The sequence below is a fragment of the Orcinus orca genome, chromosome 20 (assembly GCF_937001465.1).
Source record: "Orcinus orca chromosome 20, mOrcOrc1.1, whole genome shotgun sequence".
Lineage (NCBI taxonomy): Eukaryota > Metazoa > Chordata > Mammalia > Artiodactyla > Delphinidae > Orcinus > Orcinus orca.
This window is the reverse complement of record NC_064578.1, coordinates 10,451,819-10,464,423: the sequence shown is the minus strand read 5'-3', so window position 1 is coordinate 10,464,423 and position 12,605 is coordinate 10,451,819. Positions and strand designations below refer to the sequence as shown.

Here is a 12,605-nt window from a genome sequence, read left to right as displayed (position 1 = left end):
AGTCTCAGAAGACGAGGTGAGACAACATAAGATGAAACATGTGAAAAGATAATGATCAAGAACTTTCCAGAACTGAAAATGACTTCAAGCCGCATATCCAAGAAGCATTACTAGGGCCAAGAAGTTGAAATAAAAAAGAAAAAGATATCTAGGCACATCATAGTAATACTGCTGCAAACCAAAGGTGTAAAAAAATATGTTTAAAAGCAGAATAAAAAAAAAATTTAAGATATATTACCTTAAAAAAAGCAACAGTAAGAATGACAGTCGTTGACCTGACAGAAACAATGGAAGCCAGGAGATAATGGATTAACATCTGTAAAGAGATGAAGGAAAATAAAGGCCAACCTAGAATTCTAAAGCCACTGGAGACAAAGAAAAATCAAAGACATTTCCAGTCAAATGAACAGAGAGAATTATTTGTCACCATCAGATGTATACTAAAATATTAATGAGATTTCTTCAGCATGACATAGATGAATGAAAACACACACTTACAACACAAATGCACACACACACATTCATTCCCAGATGGAAGAATGGAAATAAAAGAATTATTTCTTTTAATGTGTAAATGTGGGTACATCTAAGTGAATATTAATGGTATAAGCAATAGTGATAATATCTTGTTGAATTTAAAGTATATATAAAATTAAAACACTTGACAATAATAACCTAGCTGAGGGCAGATGGATTTCAAGTGTTCTAAGTTTACTATAATATAACAGAAGTAGTAAAGGTATTCATTTACGTTAGGCTCTAACAAAACAAAGATAGATGTCAAAATCTTTAGGATAATCGTTATAAGAATTAAAAAATAATTCAGGGCTTCCCTGGTGGCGCAGTGGTTGAGAGTCCACCTGCAGATGCAGGGGACACGGGTTTGTGCCCTGGTCCAGGAAGATCCCACATGCTTTGGAGCGGCTGGGCCCGTGTGCCATGGCCGCTGAGCCTGCGTGTCTGGACCCTGTGCTCCGCAACGGGAGAGGCCACAGCAGTGAGAGGCCCACGTACCACAAAAAAAAAATAATAATAATTCACATATAATAAGCTGAAAGAGAGAAAATAGAACAGTAGAGATAAAAATAATGATTAATCCAAAATAAGGCAAAAAAGGAGAAAAAACAAAGCAGAGAATGTGGGACAATATGAAAACAAATAGCTAGTAAATTTAATACCAAATATACAGGTAATTATATTAAGAATATATGAACAAAATACTCCATTTAAAATGCAAAGAACATCAGAATGGATTTTAAAAACTTCACTATGTGCTGTTTATAAATGACTCATCTTAGATTAAGAGATACAAACTTCCAGTTATAAAATAAATATCATGCAGGATGAAATGTACAGCATAGAGAATATAGCCAATAATACATTAACAGTATGGTGACATATGGTAACTACACTTATCATGGTGATCATTTTGTAATGTATAAAAATATCAAATCACTACATTATATATCTGAAACTAATATAATATTGTAAGTCAATTATACTTCAATTAAAAATTAATTAATCAGGGGCTTCCCTGGCGGCACAGTGGTTGAGAATCCACCTGCCAATGCAAGGGACACGGATTCAATCCCTGGTCCGGGAAGATCCCACATGCCACGGAGCAACTAAGCCCATGCGCCACAACTACTGAGCCCGCGTGCCGCAACTACTGAAGCCCGCAGGCCTAGAGCCCGTGCTCTGCAACAAGAGAAGCCACCACAATGAGAAGCCCACGCACCACAATGAAGAGTAGCCCTGCTCACCACAACTAGAGAAAGCCCGCGCACAGCAACGAAGACCCAACTCAGCCAAAAATAAATTAATTAATTAATTTAAAAAATTAATTAATCAGTTAATATCTCACCTTAAAACTAAGGGCAAAAACGTAGAAAGTGAATGGATGGAACAAAGTTATACCACAAAAACATCAAACAAAATAAAACTGTTGCTGTACTAATCAAAGTAGACTTTAAGGCAAGAAGCATTACTACAGATAAAAGGAGACATTTCATATCTTAAAAGGGTTTAATTGACCAGGAAGAGATAAAAATTTTAAATCTGTATTAGCTCATACCAGAAATTCAAAATAGATAAAGCTAATTTTATGAAACTAACAAAAAAAAAATAGATACCTTCACAATCATAATGAGAGACTTTAATGTACATCTCTCAAAAGCTGAAAGGCCAAGCAGCCAGAAAAATCAGTAATGGCAAAAATGATCTGACTAGCATCGTTAATATACTTGACAAAATTGATGCATAAAACACTGTACACACAATGAGTAGATTCACATTCCTTCCAAGTGCATATGGAACATTTATCTTGAACCTAAAAATGGCCACATCCCAGACCATAATGCAAGACTCAATAAATTTCAGAGTGGAAAAGTGGATGGATATTCTAAAATCACTGTGAAACTAAACTAGAAATCAAAAACAAAAAGAACTGGAATGCCTCCAAATGCCTGCAAATTAATCAATTAACTTCAAAATAATCCTTGAGTTGAAAAAGATATCCAAAGGGAAATTATAAAATATTTTTAATAAATGACAATAAAGATTTAACATATTAAAATTTGTTATATATAGCTAAAGTAATGCTTATGAGGAAATGTTTAGTTTTAAAGGCATATATTAGAAAAGGAAAAAGGTTGAAAAGCAATGATCTAAGACTCCATGCTAAAAAAAGAGAAAGGAACAGCAAATGAAACCCAAGGAAAGCAGTAGGAAAAAAAATTTTTTCGATTCATTTTATGAAACCAGCCTAACTTTGTTACCCAAACCTGACAAGGATGTAATAAGAAAATAAAATTACAGGCTAATTTTTCTCACAAACATCCATGGGAAAACCTAAACAAATGTTTTCAGATCACAGTCAGCAATGACTGAAAGTGATAGTACATCATGGACGAGTAAAGGAAGGCAAGGTTGGCTTAACATTTGAAAAACATCAATATATCAATATTTACTGAAAAAAGTAGAAGAATCATATGATCTCAACAGATGCTAAAAATGTTTTAAGTACAATTTATTAGCAAACTACAAATAAAGGGAACATTATCAATCTGATGAAGTATATCAACAAAGAAATCTACAGCTAACATCATGCTAAATGGTGAAAGAGTAAAAATATTGCCCCCCAATATCAGGACTGAAACAAAAATGTTTAATATGATCACTTCTGGGCTTCCCTGGTGGTGCAGTGGCTGGCAGTCCGCCTGCCGATGCAGGGGACACGGGTTCGTGCCCCGGTCCGGGAAGATCCCACATGCCGCGGAGCGGCTGGGCCCGTGAGCCATGGCCGCTGAGCCTGCGCGTCCGGAGCCTGTGCTCCGCAACGGGAGAGGCCACGACAGTGAGGGGCCCGCGTACCGCAAAAAAAAAAAATTATCACTTCTATTCTTCATCGTACATAAGGTGCTTGACTTTGCAAGAGGCAAAATGATAATAAAATAATAATAATGATGATAATAATAATAGTAAATTCAAAAAGATTGGGAGAAACTGTCACTCAAAGACACGGTTTTATATAGAGAAGTCAAAAAATTTATAAGTAAATTTCTAAAATTGAGACGTGAAGGATTTCTAGATAAAACTCTATACGCAAAAATCAATTTCACTCTACTTATCAGTGGCAAAAGCTTAGAAAATGAAATAAGTACAAATATTTCATTTCAAGCAACACTGAAAACATTGGTCAAGAAAAATAATCTAACAACACAAGACCTCTATAACGAAAATTACAAACCATTACTGAAAGAACTTAAAGAGTTAAACAAATGAGATGTACCATATTTATGCACTGAAAAGTAATACTGTAAAGATTATCCTATAAACTCAATGTAATCCAAGTAAATATCCCAGCAGCATTCTAATGGGAATTGGCAAACTGATCCTACACTGCATACAAAAACGCAGACAATCCAACGTAGCCAAGCCAACCTTGAAGTACAAAGACGTAGGACTTACACGACTAGATATCAAGACGGGTTAGAAAGCTACAGTAACTAATAAAGTGTGGTACTGAAGAAAGACTTAAAAAATAGAATAAAATAGAGAAATCAGGAACAGAACAACACACATGCTATCACGTGATTCACAAGAAAGATACCACTGCAGTGCAGTACTCTTAAAAGAAGCATCTTTGAAATGAATGGTGCTATATCAGCTGGATATCCAATTGGGGGAAAAGGTATCTTGTCCCACCCCTCATTCTATTCACAAAAATAAATTCCAAGTATAGACTAAGTGTGTAGGTAAATAAATAAAGCTTCTAGAATTTTACATTGGAAAACATCTTTATGATCTTGGATGTAGGAAAGGGTTTTAATAGAGGACGACAAAGACTGATCAATTGGGAGACATTAAAATTAAGAATGTTATTTATCAAAAGAAACCATTAATGGGGTAAAAAGATGCGCCAGAGGGTGGGAGAAAATACATTTATCCAAAAGAGATCTCATCTCCAGATAAACCGATTGAAAAATGGCAAAAAAAAAAAAAAAAAAAAAATCCCAACCGAGACATTGGATAAAAGAAGTTATTCACAGGTCCATTAAACTCTTCAGTCATCAGGGAAATGCAAAATCACAGTATGATATACTCCACACACTCCAGCTTTGTTAAAATGAAAAAAGGGGAAAAAACAAACAAGCAAACAAACACCAAGTGCTGGCGAAGATGAGGAACAAGTGAAACTCATATACAGCTTACGGGAATGTCAATTGGTAAACCCACTTCAGAAATGGACAGCTTCTAGTGAAACTGAATTTGCACACGCCTTATGACCCAGAGATTCCATTTCTAGATACCCAGCAGAAATGACTACATCTTTGAACAATAAGACCTGCAAAAAAATACTGACAGCGGCCTTATTTGTATAGCGCAAAGGCAGAAACAACCCAAATGTCCATCAACAATAGAATAAAGTGTGGCAATTAACGTAATGGCATACTTTGAGCAATGAAAGTGAATAAACTACAGCTGTGTACAACAAGATGGGTGGCTATCACAACACGCGGCTGAACAAAGTAACCTAGTCAAATAAGAACATTCCGTAGACTGTGTTTAAACAAAGTTCAAAAACACGCAAAAGGGGCTTCCCTAGTGGCGCAGTGGTTGAGAGTCCGCCTGCCTATGCGGGGGATATGGGTTCGTGCCCCGGTCCGGGAAGATCCCACATGCCGCGGGGCGGCTGGGCCCGTGAGCCATGGCCGCTGAGCCTGTGCGTCTGGAGCCTGTGCTCCGCAACGGGAGAGGCCACAACAGTGAGAGGCCCGCGTACCGAGAAAAAAAAAAAAAAACACGCAAAAGGAATCTTCTGTCATAGAAGTCATGATAACGATTGTTTTTGAACAGTGAGGCAATTACGTAACGAAGGGACACATAAGAAGGGCTGCAGGGATGCCGCTGATCCTCTACATTCGATCTAGTTACATGAGCGGCCACTTCACAAAATTTAAGCGAACTACATATTCATTATTCGTGCGTCTTTCTAAGTTACGCTGTTTCGATTTTTTTGTAAAGCAGAAATAGAAACGTTCTCTAAAGGAGAGAAGTGGTATGCAGGATTTCAGCATCACCTTGTAAATGGAATGGCAACATTTAGGCAAAAACTCGAGACTAAAGCTACATCGCCTGAAGCCCTGTCCTACTGACACAGGCAACAACAGAAAGTGGAGATAAGAGCTATATGCTGGAGTCACAAGGAACATTTAACGGGGACTGGCTTATTCCACAGAGAGTAACAAAAAACTGTTCACCTAAGCTGATATGACAGGATAAATAGCCCCACAGACATTCTGCCCTCAGTAGCTGACTCAACAGCCGAGGCTGACAGATTTACAATGGAGAACTGAATCCTCAGATCAAAAACTGTGTGCTCTGTTTAGGGCTTGATGACCTACAGTATACAGTGAAACCCTTAAATCAACACGTTTATGGCATTTACGGCAAAGCGCTCCGACGGGTCTTACTTGGTCAAACAAGCCTTGTCTTGAATCTGAGCTCAGCTAAAAGCTGGGCTATGAAAGGCAAGCATTTGCTACCAGGAGAGGAAGAATGCTCCACTTCTGTTCAACGACTTAATGGAAATCTTACTCGCACTTTGGGAGTAAAGGGGAAAAAATGGCATAAGTGTATAGAGCTGTACGTAATCTTTAAGACCTATCAGTGCTAGAAAAGACATTTGTTCAATGACTCCATAGTTCCTGTTTATGTTACCATAGCACAACTCTCAGTGTTTGTCTGGGTTGGATCTAAGTGGCTCACACAATACCACTTTCTTGAGGTACAATGACAGAGACCATATCACAGCCATTAAATATGAATGCTCTATAACAGTGTCTTTTAAACCATTTTGACTAAAAGCCATGTCTAAAAAATTAGCATACACACCCCACACATTTTATAACCTGACTCAGTGAAGGCACACATACATACCCACACTGCGAAATGTCATAAACTACCCTTCCTAGACACCAGTTAATCTGGTATTGTCTACTCTACCTTATTTTTACGCCACTCTGTAGTATTTCCTTTCTTACTAACGTTCATCATAATACCTAAATTGATTCATGATCCACTAATTGATCCCAACCCCAAGTGTGAAAAAGATATTTCCTCTAAGGAATTATAATTTTTTCCCAAATGTGTGAGCCAGGCAACCTTTTTCTAAACTGAAATGTGACATATAACATTATATTAGTTTCAGGTATACGACATAATGATTTATGTATACATTGCAAAATGGTCACCACAATAAATCTAGTTAACCTCCATCACCGCACACAGTTACATTTTTTCTTTTGTGATGAGATCTTTTAAAATTTACTCTTAGCAACATTCAAACATATGACATATATTATTAACTACAGTCAATCATGCTGTATATTCCATCCCCAGGCTATCATTTTTTCATTTCACCGATTCTCAAAATGTGGTGAGCGTGAGAATTATTGAAAGTGCAGATGCCAAGGACCCCTGTCTCAGAGATTCTAACAGATCTCAAGTAGGGCCTAGGAATTTCAATTTCTAACAAGTACAGCAAACAATGCCTATGCAAGTAAACTGAAGTTTGAGAAATGCTTCTCTAATCCCATCCCTCCAGTTTGAGATGAGGAAACCCAGGCTCAGAGAAGGGAAATGATTTGCACAAGGTCACAGAGTAGGTAATAAGAGTCCTGAGGCTAGAACCAAGTCTCTGGGCTCCCAGACCATCTCAGCAGGTGGCCAATGACCTTTCCCCTTATTTTAACCCCTATTCAGAGAGTGAAGAAAAAAACCTGCACATTAGCAAGTTGGAAGAGCAACTCAAACACCAGACGTTCGTCTTCAGGAATTAGCTAGAATCAAACCGAGGATTGAGTACAGGAAGCCGAGAGCATCTTCTTCCTCCCAGTTAATATGGCAACAGGATGTGTTCAGCAGAGTCAACCTTTCCAAAACCTTCCTTATTGCCCTCATACCTCAGAGTGTGGCCAGCAAGAGAATATCCTGGCCTTTCAGATACTCCCTGTTTACCTAGAACTTTTGGAAGACCCTCACATCACTTCAGATTGGCCCACTTACTCCAGCTGAAACCCCTATTTTCCTGCAAAGTGTCATTGAGGCATAAATATCCACTGCCTACCCGTTTTAGGTGATAAGCAGGAGAGATGAGTGTGGAAGCAAAGATTTACGGTGATGGAAGATGTCCACTGAGTATCGGGGGCTCCTGAAACACACCACCTATTCCCGTCTACCCCAAGGCACGTGCACTCACCGCTTCTCCTCATGGAGTTCTCTTCTCCAGCACGGTCACCACTGGCTCCTTCACATCTTTGGGTCTCCATGCAATTTTCAGTTCATCAGTGAGACCTTTCTTGACCACCGATAGGGAAGAAAAAACGCCTCCTTCTCCAGCCTTCCATCCTGCCAGCATTCCCCATCTGCCTTACTCGCTCTGTAGCACTTTGACCTTCTGACATACGATGTGTTCACTTGTTTGTTTTTTGTCCCATGAAGGCAGGGACTTCGTCTCTCTAGTCACTGCTCTATCTCCAGTACCTAGAATGCATCCTGGCAGACAGGGGGCACTCAAAAATTACACATTCAACGATTAAGAGATAGATGCTTGCCCTCTCCAGTGCATCCTGAGATGTGTTCTGCATGAAGGTAAGACAACACAACTGTAAGAGGTAGGTGACCTTATCCACAGGTTGTTAATTAGGAAAATGAGAAGCACAGTGGAGCTAAGGTTGCTCAGCTCACATGTGGATGTGCTCAGATTCACAATGCAATCAGTCTAATACTAACGTCCCCTTTCAGGACCGCGAGGCTATACTGCTTCCTGAACACCTCCTGGGTGGACCTGGTTGTCACTCAATACATATTTGATAACTGAGTGAAGTCATTTGGATATATATTTATTTATTTATATTAATTAATTTTATTTATTTATTTTTGGCTGCGTTGGGTCTGTTGCTGCGCGTGGGCTTTCTCTAGTTGCGGCGAGCGGGGGCTACTCTTCCTTGCGGTGTGCGGGCTTCTCCTTGTGGTGGCTTCTCTTGCTACAGAGCATGGGCTCTAGGCACGTGGGCTTCAGTAGTTGCGGCACGTGGGCTCAGAAGTTGTGGCTAGCAGGCTCCAGAGTGCCCACTTGGTAGTTGTGGCACACGGGCTTAGCTGCTCTGCAGCATGTGTGATCTTCCCGGACCAGGGCTCGAACCCGTGTCCCCTGCACTGGCAGGTGGATTCTTAACCACTGTGCCACCAGGGAAGCCCCTGGATATATTTTTAATACTTAAAATATTATTTGATTATATTACTCCATTATGAATGCAGAAAAACACTTGTATACGTTTATACTTGAATATATATATTTGAAGAAAGAGTGAGTGCTGGGCACTATAACAGATCGTTGAGATACAATGACGAGAAAGAAGATTCTTAAGGCAGAGTTCACACTCTCAGGGACACTTGTCATCTAGCCCAGGAGACGGACGTTATTGTAATCATCACATTACTAAGTGTGAAAGCACAGCTGGTGTATGTTATGAGAAGAAGGGGTGTAAAGTCAACTTTGCCGAAGGACAGTGAAAAGACCCCGTGACAGTGAATTTTCTGTGTCAACTTGTCTCGGCCACAGGGTCCCAGACAGCTGGTGAAAAGTGATTCTGGGTGGGTTTGCCAGGGTGTTTCTAGAGGACATGAAGCTGTGAGTTACAGGAGACTGAGGAAAGCAGAAGGCCCTCCCCAATGTGGGTAGGCCTCAGTCAGTTCTTGCAGGCTGACCAAGGGAGGGCTTGCTCTCTCTGCCTGCCTGTCCTTGAGCTGGGACATCAGTTTTCTGCTTTCAGACTCAGACTGGAATTCACCCCATGGGCTCCCTGAGGTCTCAGCTGCCTAACTGCCAAATCTTGAGTTCCAAGCCCTTATCATGCATGAGTCAATTCCTTACATATATACAATAATGCAGGAGTCAGTCCCTTAGTTATATATAATAATGCATCAGCCATTTCCTTACATATATATAATAATGCAAGAGCCAATTCCATATATATACATACACACATACACATGTAAATATAAAAACATACATACACACAATGTTATAATACATATTAAATATATGTATTAAATATACTGTATATTAAATATATATATTAAATGTATTAATGTAGTATATATTAATTACTTTTCTGGCCTAAGGCAGGCAGGACTCAGCAAGGGCTAGACCCTCAGTACCAGGGTCAGGCAGCTTGAACTCTGCAGCTGGAGAAGCCACTGCTGGGCCAGGGCCTGGAGAAACCCTTCCCTCTGCTGACGGCTCCCACCTCTCTGTGGGAGCCGCTGGCTTCAGGGAGTCACGCCGCCAGCCACAGAAATGGGCTCAGATATCCACTGGAGCAGAAATACAATGGGGTAACTACATTTTATGATACATTAAATATGATTCTAAATCAGATACAATGGGTTTTTGAATCGTCACTGATCTGGATGACTTTGGCCACCGAACCCTCCATAAGAGGGGGAACCTAATAAGAAATGTAACATTAACTTTTAATGTCCTGACCGTGAATCTTTTAATGCCAATTTTACTTTGGCTTCTAAATATGTTAATTAGTATAGCTAAGAAAGTTATAATGAAAACAAACTAGAAAGATGAGAGGAAATAAAGAGGTTTCCATTCAAAAGAGAGCAAACGTTAATTAAACTAGCAGGTTTGGACCAAGTATAATTAGAAGAAAATACATGTGTATATTCTGAAATTTTTCGAAACATAGTATCTTTCACTTATCTTCAAGAGAAATATTTAATTCAACATCTGTACTTTAAATCTGATTGTCGCCATTAGATTGCACAATTCTCTACGTAACTACGTAACGGTGAGGCGTCTCTGAGTCAAAGTTATCGACATGTCCACACCAGAGAGTATCTAAATAAAAACTGGAGCTGTTCTCCAAGTACTATTTGGAATTTTAGCCAACTAGTCAATGAAAAGGGAATCTTTCCTGACTGTTTGCTTTCACTGTCCATGTTAGGAAACTTCAAGATAGGAGATGAATACACCTATCCGGTCCAATCCAGTCGCTGTTACCAGGCACTTGAAATGTAGCTGGTCTGAAATGAATGTGCAGTAACTGTAAAATGCACATTGGATTTTGAGGACCTGTGTGTAAAATATCTCATTAATAATTTGGGTATTGATTATATTTTGAAATAACATTTTTGATATACTGGATTAAATCAAATAAAATATCAACACAAATCTCACCCATTTTTTTACTTTCTTTTTAACGTGACTACTAGAAAATTTGTAATTACACACGTTGGCTCGCATTATAGTCTATCGAACAGCACTGTACCGGAGCAAAGAGGAGATGGAATTCTATGCATCATAAAAAAGAAATAGAAGAATTCATGGGGTGAACAAAACCACTTCTGTTATCATTTCAAAAAAAAAAAAATCCCTGCAGACTAAAGTTAGGTTGATTAAAATAAACATCTTCAAAGACACAAATGAACGGCGTATGAACGCTGAACCACGTAATCCATCGATAAGCATTCCTGCTTTACAATAACGGTGCACATGTCATCGTCCCAAGAAATCAATGAAAAGTGGTTTCAGAGTGTGAAGTCATCCTCTAAGCCAACCATGGAGGCCCCATCTCCCTCCAACTGCTCACTGACAGGCACGTAACGTGCTCACTTGTACTGGCTGTTTGAAACCCTTGTGCAGTCATGGTTGGCGGACACAGAGAGGTGTGTGGTAAAAAGACAACTGACAGATAAAGTAGTGAATCAACAAGTTAGATGATGCATCCAAGATGCACTGTAAGGAACAGATACTGACAATTCTAGAGGCGGTCAGACTCTGTGCAGTGGGCGTCACACCCAAGGAATGCTGATCACGAAACGCGTAGGCAAGCTGCCCATTGCATTTACCCATCGGCTACTCCATGCTGAATGCCTGGTTGCCGTAAGCTTATTTACTCTGGGAGTCTAGGAGCTCTTCGTAGAAAGTGTCCAGAACTTGTTCATCCCTACCACAGTTAGGACTTTCATTTCAAAGGGAAAAAAGTTAAACTAGATTAATCCAAAAAATGGGGTGACGGTTTATGGTTCATAGAAATGAAAAGGCCAACACACTTTAATTTCAGGCGTAACTGGACATCAAGGCTGTGATGATTCTACTATCATCACAGATGATAGTAAAGATGGCTGCAACTCTGGACTTACATTCCATCCTCTCTGCTTCCCCCAGGTGTCCCAGAATTGATTTTATTGGCTCTGATCCTGTTACATGTTCACCCCTGAACCAATCACTGTAGTCAAGGATAGCTGATGTTCTGACTGGTCACTATGGAAAATAAGTCACCTCCACCCAATTCCAAGGCACAGGTAAGGAAGGTAGGTCCCCAAGGAAAACTTCAATGTTTTTACCAGAAGACTGGGGAAACAGATGCTGGGCAGACAAAAAATTATAGGTGGCCACTGCTCTCTCTCAATCTCCATTATCTAACCTGCATATAAAAGATACACAATTGATGAGTTTTTCCAATGAATGCATGCGTGCATAAGAAATATCCAATCCCTGATGTATGCCAAACATAGAAATGATGTATCTGTTTCTAAATTACCAGCATATTAATTACATACATTCACATAACAAATGTTAACCGAGTGTCTACTAGTGGCCAGGGATTATCCTAGCCACTGGAGACACAGCTGTGGAACAGCAGAGACAAAGCTCCAGTCTTCAAGGAACAGATATTTAAGAGCGGAAGGCAGCATATGCAAGGTAGTAAACAAGTCAGCCGGGTAGTATGTGTAAAGAGTAGGAACAAAAATAAAGCAAGAACAGGGGAGGGAGAGTAACCGGGTGTCAGGGAGGAACTTTCTGCAATGATGACGTTTGCACAGAGAACTGAAGTGTCAGAAGAAAACAGGTGAGTATCTGGGGGAAGGAGCAAAGCGCAATCACAGGAGTGGGGGGCTCTGGGGATGTTCAAAGGCCCCCACTCCTGTGGCTGCCCTTTGCTCCTTCCCTAGATATCAGAAGGGCTGGGGTGGAGTTTACGATGGGAGAAGATATAGGACCTCAGGCCAAAGGAGCCAGATCA

At 39.8% G+C, this 12,605-nt stretch overlaps 1 protein-coding gene across 1 annotated transcript in view; it reads right to left on the bottom strand.

Moving 5' to 3' along the window:
* The window catches only part of ADAMTS18 (ADAM metallopeptidase with thrombospondin type 1 motif 18), a 157,645-nt gene that overhangs the window by 123,075 nt on the left and 21,965 nt on the right, over nucleotides 1–12,605 (bottom strand). The gene's annotated exons all lie outside the window — the stretch shown is intronic.